Source organism: Triturus cristatus, chromosome 4_1, assembly GCF_964204655.1.
Source record: "Triturus cristatus chromosome 4_1, aTriCri1.1, whole genome shotgun sequence".
Classification (NCBI taxonomy): domain Eukaryota; kingdom Metazoa; phylum Chordata; class Amphibia; order Caudata; family Salamandridae; genus Triturus; species Triturus cristatus.
This window is the reverse complement of record NC_140585.1, coordinates 920,796,022-920,813,995: the sequence shown is the minus strand read 5'-3', so window position 1 is coordinate 920,813,995 and position 17,974 is coordinate 920,796,022. Positions and strand designations below refer to the sequence as shown.

General features: G+C 40.2%; 1 protein-coding gene across 8 annotated transcripts in view; it reads left to right on the top strand.

Moving 5' to 3' along the window:
* SBF1 (SET binding factor 1) overlaps positions 1-17,974 on the top strand; it is a 1,208,265-nt gene that overhangs the window by 5,625 nt on the left and 1,184,666 nt on the right. The gene's annotated exons all lie outside the window — the stretch shown is intronic.

The following is a 17,974-nucleotide window of genomic DNA, read 5'->3' as shown; positions in this document are numbered from 1 at the left end:
GTCTTTTTCAGGGTTGAACTGCTATGAATCATAATAAATATATATCTAAATACTCCGCTTGAATTGCACATATTTCCAGGGCAAACAAACGGATACGGACCACAATTAAGTGCCAAAAAGTTTATTCGGGGCAAGAGGTCGCTATGACGCGTTTCAGCCCTTCCCACGGGCCTTGATCACATGACACAGCGAAAGAACATCCATTGGTTTATATAACGTCATTGTGCATATATATTCATTGGTGTTTCAAGCATACAAAACCAATTACGATAGAAGACCAGACTTTCTAATAAACTACAAGTTTCTCCTTTAATATTGTTCAGTTCATAGATTAGTATAAAGTACAAATGCATGCATTTGGACATTTAATTTGTCCAAGCATCTATCACATCATAGTTTTTCAGTCCAAATCTCATATCAACATAAGAGTACATTTTCTGGGTGTTATGAAGGGATATGTAATGATAAAATATCCATTTGTAATCATGAACAGACCAGGAATCCTACATACACATAGATGAATAAATACATAAATAATAACTATTAAATAAGCTAATACATTGTAATCTAAAATGGATAAAACCCGCTTAAATTTTCATATATGCATCAAGATAAATATGTATATAAAAGATCACTAAATCATTCATAAATAGTTAATAACCATAGTGTTAAAATCCCCATTTTCATAAAATCCCATGTTTTTTTGTGTCAATAACCTGGAAAAGCATTCTTATAAACACGTAAAAAGATCCTCAGTAATGTTCAGGCCAGATGGCCGTTTGGTGTTAAGTTCTAGAATATATCTGGATTCCAATTGGCGCAATTTTGGTTCCCTGTTACCTCCCCTTCTACTTGCAGGAATGGAGTCAATTACAAAATATTTTAACTCCTTTACTTTTAGAATCATGCTTGATTTTGAAATGACGAGCTACTGGGTAGGTATTGTCTTGATTGTTTATAGCCCTTAAGTGTTGTAGAATTCTTTTATGGACTTGGAGCTTTGTGCTCCCAACATACAGCAGGTTACAAGGGCATGACAAGACATAAATCGCATACTCAGTTTTACATGTGAGTAGCTTGTCAATTTTGTGTTTTTTCTGGTCAATAGGGGTGATATAAGTAGTTTTGTTTTCACCCTGTTGACAGGCTTTACATGATTTGCAGTTAAAGAAGCCCGTATGTGTTTGTAACCAATTTGTAGATTCTATGACTTCCGGGCTAGTTTTAATCACTTCATCCCTCATAGAACGACCTCTACTATAAGTAATAGAAGGCCTTTTGGGTAATCTAGGGCCTATTATAGGGTCGCTCAAGATTAAAGGCCAATTCCTAGTTATGATGGATTCAATTTTTTTATGCTGTTTACTGTACTGGACAATGAATCTAAATTTGTTTTCAGTATTTTCATGGTTTGCCTTTGTTTTTATTTCTATTTTAGTAATGTTGGTCACAGTTTCTGTTTCCTTTAGTAATTCAGCTCTATTTTTACACATTGATTTTTCAATAGCAATATCTATGATATGGTCGGAATAGCCCCTTTCTTTGAATCTCTGTTTACATTCTAATTGGGCCATCCGTAAATCATTGTCTTTGCTATGAATTGCAAATTTAAATCATTCATGTTGATGACCTGCACAAATTCTTGAGCTCTATCAAAGCTGCCATTCCATATAATGAATAGATCATCTATAAAACGCAACCATAGCTTAACATTAGTTGTCATAACCTCCTTGTATTCCGTCATGAGGACCAGCTCCTCCCACCAGCCCATGTGTAAACATGCATAGCTTGGGGAGAAGTTGGCCCCCATCGCAACACTTCTCAATTGTCTGTAAAGAAGGTTTTTAAACATAAAAATGTTATTTGTTAAAAAGAACTCGACCATTTCAATTATCCTTTTATGACACATCAAATTACCCATAGATTTCTCCCAAAAATAGTCAAGTGCCCTCAGACCATCTGTGTGTTGGATGCTGGTATAGAGTGAGCTGACATCAAGGGCAATTAAAAGAAAAATAGGTTGCCAAATGACGTTTTTGATCTTACGTAAAAAGTCACTAGTGTCGCTCACATATGAAGGAAGGGCTTTTACTAAACTCTGTAGAAAAAAGTCCACATATTGCGATGTGTGTTCAAAGCATCCATTTCTTGCAGAAATAATGGGTCTTCCAGGTGGATTTATAGGGTCTTTGTGGATTTTGGGTAAAAAATAAATAGTAGGCACCACAGGAAAATCATTTTTTAAGAACTTGAATTCTTGTCCAGTAATCAAATTATTAGATTTCCAGGTTGACAGTTTTTTATAAAATGCTGTGTACATTGTTTTTAGTTCGGTTCCATTGCATCTGGTTTAATAGGTTCTGTCATTGAGTTGGTTATATGCCTCCTTAATGTATTTTTCTTTGGACATCAATACAATGTTACCACCCTTATCAGAGGCACGGATTGTTATTTTGTTGTTCTTTTTCAGTTTAGACATCAAAGCCATATAATCAAGTTTCTCTTTATTGAATTTAGGTTTTCCACAAAAAATCTTCCTGTTGAGCTCCTTTAATTGATCTGTAATTTGATCATGAAATAAGTCAATCGAATCTTTCAACATAACAGGATTAAATGTTGACTTTGGTTTAAAGTTGGTTAAGGGAGATTTACTTCGTATTAGCATATTCTCAGGTTCAACAACAGATAGATTTGGATCATCTTGAGGTAGAACAAGTAGATCCCCATTATGTTGTGGATCCCGTAATTCGTGCATTCCATTGAGAAATATGTCATCAGCTTGTGTGGCTCCTATTAGATTTGGAGTTTTTATTTCTGTTGCTATGGCAGAATCATTCCCACTGGAGTTTCGATTTAGAAGATAACATTTCTGCAGTTTAATCTTGCGTGTGCTTTTGAATATATCAAGTCTTGTCCTTACATAATTAAAGTTGTTTGCAGGACAATATGTTAAACCCAGATTTAATGTTCTTATGTCATTATCGTTTAAAATCGTATCTGATAGGTTTATAATCGTTTTGTTTGTGGCTATTGGTTGGGTAGCTGTCATTTCCTCCACCCGCCTCTTTTCCTGCGATACGTATCTTTTGTGTTTTGCCTTCCGTCGTTATCGTCTTTTCCAGTTTTTGTTTGGCCATAATTTTTCTGTATGCGAGGACGGAGAGTTTGCCGTCTGTCCTCGCATAAAAAAGACAATTCCTCATCTAATGTTTGTTTCGGCCTGCCTTGGTTGGATGCAAATTCTCGTTCTGAGTCACTATCCGGGGCCGAGCTTAATTCAGGTTGTGACGTACTCGATGATGCTACGTCTGTCTTGTTAGTTTTGGCTTTAATAGTTTCTGTTTTTCTGCTGTCTCTATTTGCCCTGAGCGTTTCATATTTTTTAGAAAAAGTAAAGATTTGTCCTACTTCATAGTCCGTTTTATCGCGGAAAAATTTGTAGGTTTTACGCTCCTTTATTTTATCTTCTTCTTTTTTAAGCCTTGTTAGCATTTCCTCACGTAGTTTTACTTTCTCTTCCAGTTGGTCTATTGTATCAATATCTTCATTGATTTTTGCTATTTCATCCAGCAAGGCAGTGCGATCGATGTCTGCATACTTAATAAGAATTTGCATTAGTCGTTTGGAAGAGTCCAAATTACATTCTGCCCACTCCCGCATCATGAGTGGGTTGGGGGCCTTATAACTTGGTGCTAGAAGTATTCTTAATCCACGTGGTACTCTGTCTACATCTAGATACATCTGTAAAGAACGTGATTCCCACCATTTACTCTGTTCTGAACGCCTTTTCTTTTCCAGTAATCTGAATTTGTCTCGTAATGTAGTGTTTGTTTCCCTAGGATTGATGTTGGCATTGTTTTCCTTACTTGTTGTAGGTCGGCAGTCATTAAACATCGATAATGCTGCCGCTTCTCTCTCTTTCACTGTCTATATATATATATATATATATCTATATATATCTATATCTCTCTCTCACTGGTTTGTAAGAAAAGTTCTTCCAGGAAATGACATCCTTGTCTGACCCATTTTCGTTTGCAGCCAAAGAGCTAGGTATTGTTGTTTTTCTGTATTAGCCATCTCCTGCAGCCTGAACTTAACCTACCTTCCTGTCTCTGAAGTGACGCACGGCTACTCTCACAGCTTACCATAATGAAATAAGAAAGGACACTGCTATCAGAAAGATGTTTGTTAAGTCAGATCACTCGCCGAAACCTCCCCCGAGAACTCGATAGAAATAAGTTTTGGGCACGTGGGCAGTGATATAGCCTGTGGTGACGTTTTATTCGTAGCTCATTTTTGTTAGATTATATATACAATGGCAAGCAAACAGACACTTTCAAATGGTTTCACGGAACAGTTGAGTTTTGTTGGTCTATATCGTAATTGGGATATTATTTCCCACTGCTCCTTCAAGCTTGCTATAAGGACACTTGTAGTGGATTCACATTGACACAAAAACAGTTAAATTGATTTTATAGGCAGTTCATTTATATGTGTTTATTCATGCTTATTTCCATCGATTGGTTTGTCCAAGCATGTTTTAAAATGAACTTTCTTGTTCTTTATTTTTTTTAAACTATTTGCAGGCAATACAATACCTCACATCGACCAGTGCATTTGTTTATCTTATATACAACTTGAAATATGAAGTGCCTTGCACCATATTGATTGTTTTTCTAGATCCTTGCAGAGACCATCCAAACTCATTTCCATTAATATTAGTCACATATATTTCTGAAATGTCTTGAGAGGACTCTTTGTATCAGTTAGCTGTTCCTAGATCCAAACTCTTGTGCATTCTTATTTTTTTTCTTCCTGTGTTATCATAAATTTTGGTCGCTTTATTACAGTTTCAGTGCCTGTCGTAGCTCCAATCACCTCTTGCTTTGCAAAAGACAAGAACTTGGGTACTTTCAGTTATTAAAGCCACTGATAGCATAAGCATACTGTTACTCATTCATGATATGCATGTTAACCTAAATGCATTAAGAGGCAGGGTGCACGCTGTTCATGGTTCACCTTGGAAGCTTTACATTGTGTATTATAGCCTCATAGTTCGCTGCCGAAGGCTATACCGGTTGTTGAAGGCCCTGAACCAGGGCGAGGACCTATAATGAGGATGAGGGCCTTTTAACTACAGGTATAGTCCAAGGCAGAAGGGTTATAAGGCTATTTAAACGTTCCACCCACTATTAGTAGTATGTTCTAAATTTTAATGTGAGAAACAGAAAAACAAACATTGGAATGTTGGAGCAGAAGTCTTATACCGGCCATTATAAGCCCAGAGCCACAATTGAGCTTTCAACGTTCCAGTGTTCTCATTATAATTACCTATTTTCTAAACACACAGCGGAATGGCAGCTTCAGAACACTTGCTGCATGGTAGAACATTCGGTAAAAAGGTACCTCAAGGGGGCTATACAAACGAGTTACCGATGTGCAATGTTCACATTAGGAGGGAGGAAGGTGCCTTGATAACCTTATTTAGTTGGCTGAGTGAGGTCCATTTGAGTGGTTTCTTGGCGGATCTCGTTATGTTACTCAGTAATAATTCTGAATCTTTCTTCAGAGTGGTAGGAGTCGGTAAGGAAGGCCGATCTTTGGGCAGCCGTGTTTCTCTTTTCCGAGGCAGCCTCTCTGGAGTTCATGATGATACACGTATGTTTTGAATGTTGAAGTTACAGTGCTGGCCGTTGCTTTGGACCATGCTGCCTTCCTTATGATACAAGCTGCTACGACCCTTGCCCTCTGCTTTGCCATTGACCTACCTCAAAGGGTGAGTACAAGGCTACGTTATCGGCATGTGGCGAACACGTCGTCAGTGTTTCGATTTCGTGTCTGTGCCAGTAGCAGGGGGTTATCCTTTCCCTGTCATTCTTAGGAAAGGGGGTTTGTTCTCTGTAGCTGCCCACTCCAGGAGCACAGCAAGCAGAGACTCGCAGGGAGCACCAAAGAGAGCTCCATCATTGTAGAGGGTTTGTACGACGCATTCCTAAAATACTGAATGTCAGGAAACAACACAGGCGTGCCAGAAATAAACTGCTCCTCGCCCCTCCTTCCTCACCCAGTGACAGGGGGCCCTAATGTATGTATGCTGAGGGAAACATTGCGCAGCTCGCAGGCTGCGAGAAACAAGGGCTAGGGGTGACGTGTGCGTGCAAGTTCCTGTAGGAATCTGAGTTGGTATGAAAAAATAGTTGCTTCCATTTAATTTCCAGAACGAGTTGTTATTTCATTCCATGATTTCGGACGTGTTCCAGTATGCAGATTAACTGCCCTTGATCCATTAGTATGATACTCTGGGTTGTCCTTTTGTTGTTTTTCTCCGTGCTTTTTTCCTTAATGGGTCGAGGGTTACGTAATTTATTTTGCTGCCGCTTCCTACCCCCATGAATGATTCATCCGAGGGTTGCTCCTCAGCTGCCTCCACTACCCTTGTGGATTAGATTAGATTAGATTTGGTTTGGGGCAGTAGGTTGAAGACCGATTCCTGTGGCATGTAATTGCTTTTTTTCATTGATCGCATTTATTCCTACTGTTGACATCTCTGAAATGGAGTCCTTGCACGCCAGGGGTGTCTTGATTGTATTCGATGGTTATTTGTCATTTTACATTTTAACTCTTGTTTTGTAGTATTTGTAGTGGTACCTTCCTTGGTGGAGTAATGTACACTTCTTCGCAGGTAGTTGTTTTTTGATGATGCTGTATGACTGCCCTCCGTGACTGAAGTTTACTTTGTTTTTATATGGAAACATCAAATGTGACTTCAAATAATGAGTACCAGAGCCATCCTCCACCCCCATCGGACTGACACCCTCCCTTCCTTTAAGCTTCCATAGTTCATTACAAGAGTCAGGAAAGGTAATGGTGGCTTCTTTAACAGAGGTTATTGTTTCTCAATCACGGCACCAAGCTCGGGATGAACCCATTTAGTCTTGGCACACGAGATATCCACGTTTGACTCCGGTTTCTGCCGTCAAAGCGCATATACCTGATGAAGAGTACATTTTACCTGATTCCCTAAAAGGTAACTTACAGTAGTCAGTCGAAGAGACAAGTTGGATGGCCTTTGGGAAAGTCCGCCAATGCTTGTCGTGATGTGGATGGCACCCGTGGGGCTCAAAGCATCCTCTGAAGGTTTAAATGATGATTATGAAGTAAGGCAAATAGGAGGGAGTCTGATTTCGTGACTTTACTTTTCTCTACTTTTACTGTGCTGTTTACTTTGTTGACTTGAATATTGCTCGGTTGTCTCATTAACAGCCTTTTTTCTTTTCTTTGTCTGTTAATGTGTCAGCGACCTCTTTGTTCACGATGATATTACAGGGATGCTGCTAATGGACTGTGGTACTCAGAAGGACACCAACTATTCCATTGGGCACCCTCCAGTTTGTCCCCTAGCTGCTCTAGTGCAAGGCACACCTCTGTGAGCAGCACTCTTGTCCTAGACCGAGGAAAAGGCTACATTCACTAATTTGCACTACGTGTTTCAGTAAATGTCCGAATTCCATTTCACTGCTTACAGAGATTGCACTCACTACCAATGCACAGTGAGTGTGCACAGCCTACCTTCATCTATGGTAACTACTACAATTAAACATTATGTGAGCTGTTGGCTGCATTTGTGCCTGTGCTCTATGCCTGTTTATTACCTCATTTTTTGGAAACCGCCATCTGAAGGGTGTTGGCACAGCGGTAAGTCACCTTTCTTTCTGTTTATCATCCTTGCATTGGGTGATGATCTTCATACAGTGAATGCCCTGTGTATCTGGAAACGAGCTGAATGGTTCCAGAGTCAGAGCTGCTCTGGAGTTAGCCTGTATCCTCCCTACTTGTAATTGCTGGGTCACCCCCTTCCAGAATAGGATTGTGACATAATGCTGCACGTTGCTGTCCTTTTCACAGATAGTGTTGCCAGACGCTGTGGGCTGCAGACAGAAATGGCTGTGTGTGTCATCCTTCTTCTCTCTGGTTGTGAGATTTGGTCATTCAGCAGCTCAGTCTGTTTATTATCTCTCTCATGTTCAGATGCTGCATTATCTTCCTGCTAACCATAGTTACTCAACGGTGTAGCAAAGGGCTTAGGAGGGCTTGTCTTTTATTATCTTTGCATTTCAACAGGTTGTTGTGTGTGTACACACACACACACACACACACCACCCACGGCCCCCCCACTGCCACCGCCCCCTACTCCTCCTCCCTCCACCTCCTCCCCCTTTCCTCATCCTGTTATCAATTCAAGCTGCTGTTAACAATAATTGGTCATGTGAAAAGTTAGAATTTCTCTGAGAAATACAATTCCTATAAATTATATATCCGAAGAAATTGAATCCTAGTAAATGCCTTCTTTAGTCTGATTTCCCTCGCGCCAGTAAATTTGTCAGTGAAAGGCTACACACCTTCTATTTTTAGGTCGAGTTTGGGAAGCGTATACAAAGCTCTGTGAGGCATGCTGTATTGAGGTAGGGACTTGAAGCTCCATCCAATATCCGCCAACATTTTTCATTGCCTTGTGCCATTGTCCACTGTAAACTGTGGCTGTTAATTGGTCAAAAGGCTTACGAATCCCCCCTTAGTATTGCCTTGTCTCATTTTGTAACCTCGCCTGGCGACATCCCCTGTTATGTGTGTTGTTGCTTGGTAGGCTTTAACTACAGCCTCAGACCACTATTTTCTCAAATAGCTTTGTCCTGCCTGCTGTTGTAGGCAGGACACGCTCTCTCCTAATGCTCTTTTGAATTTTTATAGCATGCATTTGCAATGCAATAGGTCTTGCATTTGCAAGAGTTTAAGCTATTCGCATTGGAAATAAATATGCCTTTTATTTATCTGTTTTAAAAAAAAAAACACATAAATAAAAGGCATTGGCATTTACAATGCCAATAGCTCAAACTCTCTTAAATGCGATATCTATTGCATTGAAAATGCTTGTTTTACTTAAGTATAACTGACAGTCCAAATTATCTAACCATAAAACAATGCATTCAGTTCATGCATTGAGATGAAAATCTCTATAAGTAAGTATGATGTTTGGGCAAAGTGATAGTAATTTAGAATCTTTAAGCAATATTCATTGATAATTTCTCAGGTTAGGCTACATGGTGGTAATCAAGTCTGCACAGTTATAATAAAATTGTAAATGTAAGTTTATTAGCACACTTATTCCCAATAACAAATTTACTGGACCACATGTATTTTCAAAGGCACAATAAATGTATATAAAATCGCTGGCAGTCTTCACTAGGTAGTTAAAGTTAGGACCATGATTTCATAAGGAAAATCATTTTTGTTTTGCTTATAACTTGGGGACAGTTTGAAGAATATTCATGAAAAAAGGTCATCCACTTCAGCTCATTCACCAGTTCTATATAACTTGGAACTATAATTCGTACCCTCCATGTGATCTGCTTCTGACCTTTCATATTACATCACTCATGACATTTTCTGTCACATCATCGATAACTTCTGAAATTACATCAATGATGACAACACTCTGCACGACAGGGGCGCAAGTTGTAGTTCCTTCATTTATCTATAACTAGTGAATTTCAGTGTTTTTTTTAGTAGCCACCCGGTGTTGGGTGGCCAACACCGTGCCGCGCACAGGCTTCAGGTGTATGTGACATGGGTTTAAGCACAGGGCCCTGTTTGCGACCATACCATGCACCCAAACTCCCTTTAGTGCCCCACACCCTGTTGGTACCCCACACCCTGTTGGTACCCCACACCCTGTTGCTGGTCAACCCCAGTGGTCCTGTATTCTCACATGGCTTAGGAACTAATGTGAGCATATAGAAAATGTGCTCTCTTTTTAGCCTCTGGAGCTCCTTCCATAACCTCTAAGAGAGAATCATGAGAGAAGACAGTTTTCTTTTAAATCCCAGCAAAAGGTCAGCATTTTTCACAGGGTAAAATCACCTTTGAACACACTGTAGTTACTAAAATGAGTATGGTACTTACAATAAATGACTTGTATTGTGAGTAATAATGATTATCACCATTTATATGTGCTCCTTTTTATGACCCTCATATCTATATCACATCCCTTACTTAGTCCTGTAGTGGCTGCTGCAACATATTGTTCGGATTGTGTCCAACCAATCAGGATTGACTAATCCCTTTTAAAGCCTCTAGAGTGGCCAATCTGAGCATATCTGGACTCCAACAGTCTAAATATCCCTATCTTTTTCTAAAACTCGTTCATGACTACACAGGCACCTCCTTTAAATGCGATTTTCCTAAAAAGTTGAACAGAGTTACACCAAAGAACAAAAAGGATGCTTTCTAAGTAAAGGTCTAACCTTTTACCAAATTTGGTGTAATTTGGTTCTCATATTTCTTTCTTTATTGGGAATTAATATGGGAAAGTAAGGATTTGGGACCCTGTTTTGTTTGTCCTCCACTTGATGGATCACTGAAACTTTGCAGGAAGGAACCTGAGATGGATTCACTTTTTTCGTAAAGTTCATGAAGATTCCTCAAACGGTGCCAAAGTTATTAGTGAAAGAAATACAACTCCTCCTGTGGAAACTCTGACATAACTAGGACTTCAGAGTGACTGCCTCTGTGTAAATATATGTACATTTTAGGGTTTAATATTGTTAGGTCTGGGGTTAGCCAAGACCTTTTCATTGTAATAAAGTTATCTATATAGTGTACCTATTGGTGCTTTGATCCATCACTCTTCTTCCAGGGGTCTGATATCATTCACATATTTATTTTCCATACTACAGCATAAAGTATGGCGAAGTGGGTAAGCCCCAGAGGCGTAACTAGAGCCAAATTTCATGGGGGTTGGGGGGGCGAGAATTTATTTTGGGGGGTGGGTCACATTCTTCAAGCAATAGGCAGAGTGGGGCTCGAAGAAGGGGTGAAAAACAACAGAGCCTCATTAACAAGCAAATGGTCTTTTAAAGACCTGTGAAGTACTCTGGTGCGGCTGTGTGTGTGCCCGGGAAGCTGTCTCAGCCCGGGCTGACACACATGACGGGGGGACTGAAGCCGTTTAAGCCCAATGGGCGTTGCGCGCCTGGTAAGCCCACTTCGGTCACTGAGCAACTTAATTGTGGGTGATGGCATTCTGCTCTTTCAAAAGGAGCATATCCACACACATAATAGTTCCCTTAATTGCCAGTGACTACTATGACTGTGTGCTTTTTTAGATGAAAAAAGTAATTTTGTTTTTAGCCCTTTTAAAAATCTATTGGCAAGGGCCCTGCAGCTCGCAAACAATAACAGTTTTACAAAAACCTTGACAAATTACAATAAACATTGCAAAACCAGTGGGTTGGCCTCTGACACCAGATCTACCCCATTTTGCATATGCTTGTTATTATGTATAATGCCACAAAAGAATAATACAGAATCTGGACAGTGTATCCCGCCACAATAATGAGAATGAGATGAAACCCTCCAGACCCATGTATAAGGGATATACCATCATGACATGCTTTACAGCAATATATTTCTCCTCCAATTTTAGGTTCTTAAACAGTTATCATAATCATCAAACTCTTTACTCGATTGTATTCACAATTCTAAAAGAACTTAAGATCATAAAAACATTTATATATCAGCATTAAAAATAATTTAAAATTGAAATACCTTAATGTACAGATGAAAAATACAGCTTTAAGACCCTAACGGTTAACCCCATTAATTGGACCTGGAGCACCTAGATCTTACAGCATCACACTAAAAACATGAGACCGCAGCAAGAACATATGATTTAGGAGTAGTTGTAAAAACATGCGTGCCGGGCGGGCCTGGGCAAACTCCATGGCTTTCAAAATTGGTAAAAGAAAACGCTTTTTGGGAACACTAAAATATTTACACAGCAATACAAAATGGAGGATATCCTATGGAGACACATTATTGCAGCCACAGGGCCCTAATGCGCCCGGAGAGGCTAACAGGTGATGTAACAAGTTAAACCTAAATTGAGACACCACAAATCTGTCTCTATCGTTCAGTAACTGAGAGAGATAAGGGTCCATGCCCTGCACCATTTTTAAACATAATAAATGCCCTCTGACCATGGGTTTTCCCAGTTCCCGCTGTTTACGTTGCATAGAGGCACGTACAAAGAATAGACCCATTGGTCGTCTTTTTGTCCACGGGAAATTACAAATTATGATTATGAAACATGTCTACCCCCCCTAAGCTATTTAAAGTAGCCATTACATATGCTAGCCAGGTGATTTTATGTCTGTGGTCAAGAGATAAACAGCCCAACAAAATAGACCTGTTAAGCTGTTAGCCTTCACCAGTCCAGATATCTTAACCCAACAAAGCAGCAGCCTACAAGCTATAAGATCACTAATGAGAACCAGCTCCTCGTGCACTGAGAATGCCGGCGTGCTTTGCGACACCTGCAAGATCCACTTCAAAAATGTGTTTTTCACTATTTGAATCCTGCACCCGCCTGTGGCCCCAGACATCACTTCCATATAACACCTTGGAGATGCACTTAGACTGATAAAGTTTGATTAGGGTATAGGAGGCAGGACATTCATCATAATACAGCACATTCTCCTTCATTGCGATGGGCGCACGTTTTAAAAGGTGCACTCAGCTCAATGAAGGAAAATGTGCTGCATGTAAAATGCGCCCCCTAGTGTCTTGTACCTCTTGACACTAGATACCTCATCCATACTTGGTATTGAATGGTTGTTTTATTGGGTTTGCCTTGACATAGCTGCTGTCTGAATGACTGACCCTTTGCTACATTTGAATACACATTGAGTGGGCTTTGACATTTCCCAGACGAGTATTTCTCTCTCACCTCATGCTATTCAATGCTTGGTGTATTGTTCCCCCTCCTGTAGTGCATTTGCATTGTAATGCACTAGTGAATAATTCACGTCCCAAAAGTACTTTGAATCACCAAATATTAAATTGTTTAGTCTTATAGATTCATTGTATAACAGGTGTGTTATTTATTTTTACACTTCAGCAGGCTTTAAAAATGTTATTCAGTGCTCAAAATGCAAGCCAGACCGGTTGGCTTTGCCGATGCTTGCATTCCTTTGTCCTCAGTCCACACCTATGACAGTGGTGTTAGGTCGCTGTATAACACTTACTAAAATATGGTAATTCATACAGATATTCAAAATTAGAACATTAGAATGTTGAGCACTCCATTGCAGACAGTGGAGTGCTCTGGGCTTCTACGGGCTAGTAGAAGCCCGCAGAACAACATTCTAATTTTGTTTTTCATTTACAGCTGCTGCTGTGAACAGATATCCCCTCAGGCCCCGAGAGGCCTTTGTTTTTAACAATTAGAACATTCTGGCCTCTAGGGCGTAATGTTTGAATAGCCTTAGAGCCCTCCTAGCGAGCTCTACCAGCCATTAAAGGCCCGCTCCCTTGTTAAAGGCCCTCTCATTCGGCTTGTGCCTTTAACGCTGGAGTGGGCCTTTAAGGGCAGGTAGAGCCCACTAGGTCGGGCTCTTAGATTATAGTAATTGTGAAACTTGCATTATAGCCCGCTGCTGAGGACCATACCGGCAGTTGGAGACCCTGAACCCGAGTTATGGGCCTGAGCCACAGCTGAGGCAGAAGAGCTATAAGGCTATTGGAACATTCCACCCACCAAGGGTAATATGTTCTGAATTAAAAAGAGGAAAACATGAAGAAAAACATTTGAACGTTGAAGCTCTGGCTTGTACCAGCCATTATCAGACTGGAGCTTCTTAATGTCTTCAATGGAGCTCTCAACATTCCAGTGTTCTAATCTTCATTATCTTCGTTACGTGTTTGTTAGTTGAGGCTCTTGGTCGAGGGAGCTGTGGAGATTCAGGCAACTGATGTGCTGACGTTTGTGTTCTTTGAGCACTAGCCTGTACTTGATATGTGTCGTAATTCATTAAAATAAAGTTCTTGCAAACTATAATCCCTTCTCTTAATCTGCTTGTTAGTGTTTCGGTGTCAGTAAGTGTAGCAGCATGTCTGTAGTAAACAGTCACACTCCAAACGTACAAATAAGCCTGTTTACGTTTGAGAATCTTCGCTCATGCAGCCTTCTTTTGCAACTAGATATGGAGTCCGACTTCACGTCTCCTGCGCACCAGAGGGCTTCTTTGTGGCTACCGTGAGACTTTTCTCTGCATCCTGTTCCACCTGACCCATGATCACACTGCTGCATGAAACAGGAAATGTTGCTACTATCCCCACCTGCTGGATGTGTCATTTCCTGTTTTGTTATCTCTGTCCCTGACTTGAGAGTTTGATTTCTACACTGCAGAGTTTTGTCTGCATCGTGAAGCTAGTTAAACGCACATCTGAACAAAGCAGGTTCACATTTGTGCCTCCAGAGATGACACAGGGCTTCTGACTGAACTTTGTCTGATTCATAATTGGCATCATCCCTGATCTCACATTCACTCTGAACTACTCTCTGTGATTCTAAAAGATCTTGTGCATTCTAAAGTGCTCTCATCTCCTATCGCCTCTGATTCTTTATGTGCACTTCTGCACATTGAAATGTCACTGATTCTGCAAGGTCTTGTGCACCCTTCTTTGAGACACTCCTCCCTAAGCTTTCTTCATATTTTCAGTCTGTTACACTCTTGTCACTTCTTTTCACTCATTCACTGTTATATGTGATTGCTCATTTGCCTCTTGAGCTGATGCTCTCACCCCACAATTTTATTGGTTGCTTGGTAGTATGAAATGCTCTTGTGCCAATCATTTTGTGTCATCACTCATATTTTTTTGTGTTATATTATTGGCACCTGTCAACTTTGTGCCTTTTCAAAAAATAATGCTCCCTTTATTACAAGAGTTTGGAACAATCATTACAATTGTGTGTAATTATTCTGAAATGCTCTTATGCAGCAAAAGATATAGCTGCATGCGGAAACTCTTCTAAAAGCAAAACTCTGCTGACTTTGAGTGGTAGGGACGAGGAAAGAAACAATCTTACATGGATGGGAGTGGTGGCAGAAATAGGTTGCCCATTTAGCAGCCTCGCTTTTGTCTCCAGCTTGAAAGTGCTCCTTTTTTCTTTGACCATTGCAGTATTTCATCCGGGTTAGGAATTGTAAGGGATCCACCATATTGTTTTAGAAGAAAGCATGTCTGTCAACAGACTCCACTTTGTTTTCTGCATACTTAGAATAGGAAGTCAAGAGATGTCGGCTAACGACCCAGAATGTAACGTTTCTGAGTTTGAGACTACAGGTAACCTTGACACATATGCACTTACCAGCTGGGGATGGGAAATAAAAGATTAGCTTTGTCGTCATTCTTGGCCTGTATGCTAAACATCTGTGAAGGGGGTTTGTACGTATACAACATGCGTTGGAAAAAGAAAACAAGCATTGAAAATGCAATACGTCTGGCCTTTGATTAAGTTAAATCCTTTTGCTTTGCTAATGGTATTGTATAGCAAAGCAAATGGCTTTAACTTAATGAAAGGCGAGACCCATTGCATTTGTAATGCTTGTTTAAAATACCTTTTGGCAATTACTTCAATGTAGTGTAGGACTGGCTTTCATTTTCAGTCCTGCTGAAAACTGTAAAGAAGAACGTGCTGCAATAATTAAACTAAAGGTTTTTTTTTTTATCCACTGCATCTAGAAGAGAAATATTTTATTGTATGATTCTTATATGTACTTTTGGGGACTAAAATAGTCCCTCACACATTCCAACCTAGGCTCTCTATAGGCTACACCAAACAGCCAATAGCATGAGGTGAAATAGTTATACTGTTATGGGCGGAGCCTCAATCACTTTATAGTTTAACCTAAAGAAATGGTAACATCAGGTAAACCCGCCCCTGAAGCCACACCTAAAAATGGCCATTAATCCTTACAAAAAACCCTTTTCAACTTCTGGAGTTTATTTATTTATTCTGGACTGGACTGAATTCACCACCGGCAGAAGTCTGAACTGACTCTCAAACGCTGCTCTGTTCACCGCACCATCACGCTGCACAGTGCTTTAAATGGGCAGGTGCTGTCCAGCACGGAATACCTGTGATTTAATTTGAAAGGGAGAATATCTGCAATAATGCAGTACATTTATTGGGAGAGTGCACGCGGCGCTGACCAAGAGACTGAGTGCACCCGTCCCCGTCCGGGAGTGACTCGCACATGGAGAGGCTGGTGAATGTAGCGCGAATACATTCTTTGGGCTTGAATCCAAGAGGCGATCATTGTTAATACACAAGGGGAATGAATGCATGTACAGGGCTCACAAATCACAGGATAACTGGACCACTTCCGCCAACAAGAGGAATACAGAACACGACGACTGCAAGTTTGACTTATTGTTTATATTTTTTTGTCAGATTTTTTAAAAACATTTTAAGGACATGTAACTCGAGTACGCCGAAACAGCTGAACATGATATCAAGAGATTATGTTGGAAGCGTTATTCAGATTGATATGCCTGTCCGGCTGGCACTGCCACTGTATAGTGTGTGCTGAAAGATGGCTTTTAAAAAAATTGAGAGTGTGCCAGCTCTTATCAGTGGCAAACAAGTACTCTGGATAGTGAGAACCTGCACTTATAATTTTTACATTTAACGCACGGGCCGCACAGGATTTGGAGAATGCTAAATGATGACTAAAATTGTGTTTGTTTTATTTTTTATAATAGCATGAAATGTAGCGCTTTTCTAGGCTACACCAATATTAAAGGCTAAGGTTGGGCACCAGACATAAGTTTGTAGCCTTTGCTCCCAACTTTTAGAAACTGGAATACAAACCGATTTTACGCGGAAACAGTATTTTTTTCCACTGGTATTTTAGCCACTCATTTAAATTAACAATAATATTACAACTTTATATCTCTTTATTATTTTCCATATACATGTATACTTTTTATGTAGCTATATATCAATATACTTATTACTTTACTCCCACTGTAAAAAATACATTAAAAAAATCAGCTCTACTGTCTCATCCTATATCCTCTCTCATCTCAAACCTCACTTTACTTCAACAGTCTCACTAATAACACCTTCTAGCACCTAGACTCTTCTTCCTATATTCTATTCACTCCAATTAACAGACTCGCATGTCCACCACTCCAATCAACAACTTCTATTTCCTTGTACTAATCGGCCACAAACCCTCTCTGGGTTCCGGAGTAGCGTGCTACTCAACACCTCAGCGGTACTAAGCACTATGTAAATACAATCCCAATAATAAAATATTTTTTTAAACCAGCATGACGCTCTTCAGCCAGAACAGTAACGACACTTAAGCGCCCCCTAGTGGCACACCACTGCAGGTGCCACTGATCTAAATGGAAAGGGATCGTTCTGCAAATCCCTTCCGACTTTATTCAGCCTGTGGCTCGTGGCATAGGCATTTCACTGCGCGGAAAGAAGCATTCAGTGTCGCGTGTCAGATTTTAATGTCTGCGTTTATTGAGTTCACGAGAAACGAACGGCGCTCAGATATTTTCCTGTTGGAATGGGATTTTCTCGTTTCATAAACGTCAAAGGAGTTTAAAAACACGCCATATGGTTACACATCATATAAACACTTTGTATGTGGAGTTATAGGGCATCATTTGACATCATTTAGACAAGTGAGAAGACACGATGTGGATCACTTGAACCGTGAGAACAATTCATGTCGCATGATAACCTGCATCATATAAAGCGTGAGATGAGACACAGTCCTCCCGGCACTTACTTCTATCCAGGCGCACAGCCTCAGACTAGCAAGAGAGCGCCACGAGGACTCTCTAGAGAGAGCAGCGCACTATACAGTACAATTACAATACAATATTGATGTCAAAGCGCAACACCACATCAAGCGAGATTCAGCGCGTGAAAAATCAGAGCACAACTCGTGTTAAAACGTCACCGGACAGCGTTGTTTGGAAGTGGGTGAACTATGATGATTGCAGAGGCGGTCCCGGGATTCTAGGCAATAATACATCAGTGCAGAATGAACTGCATTTCAGTGTCTCAGAGGGGAATGTGATATTTTTAATGATGAAGATGCGCGTTTGT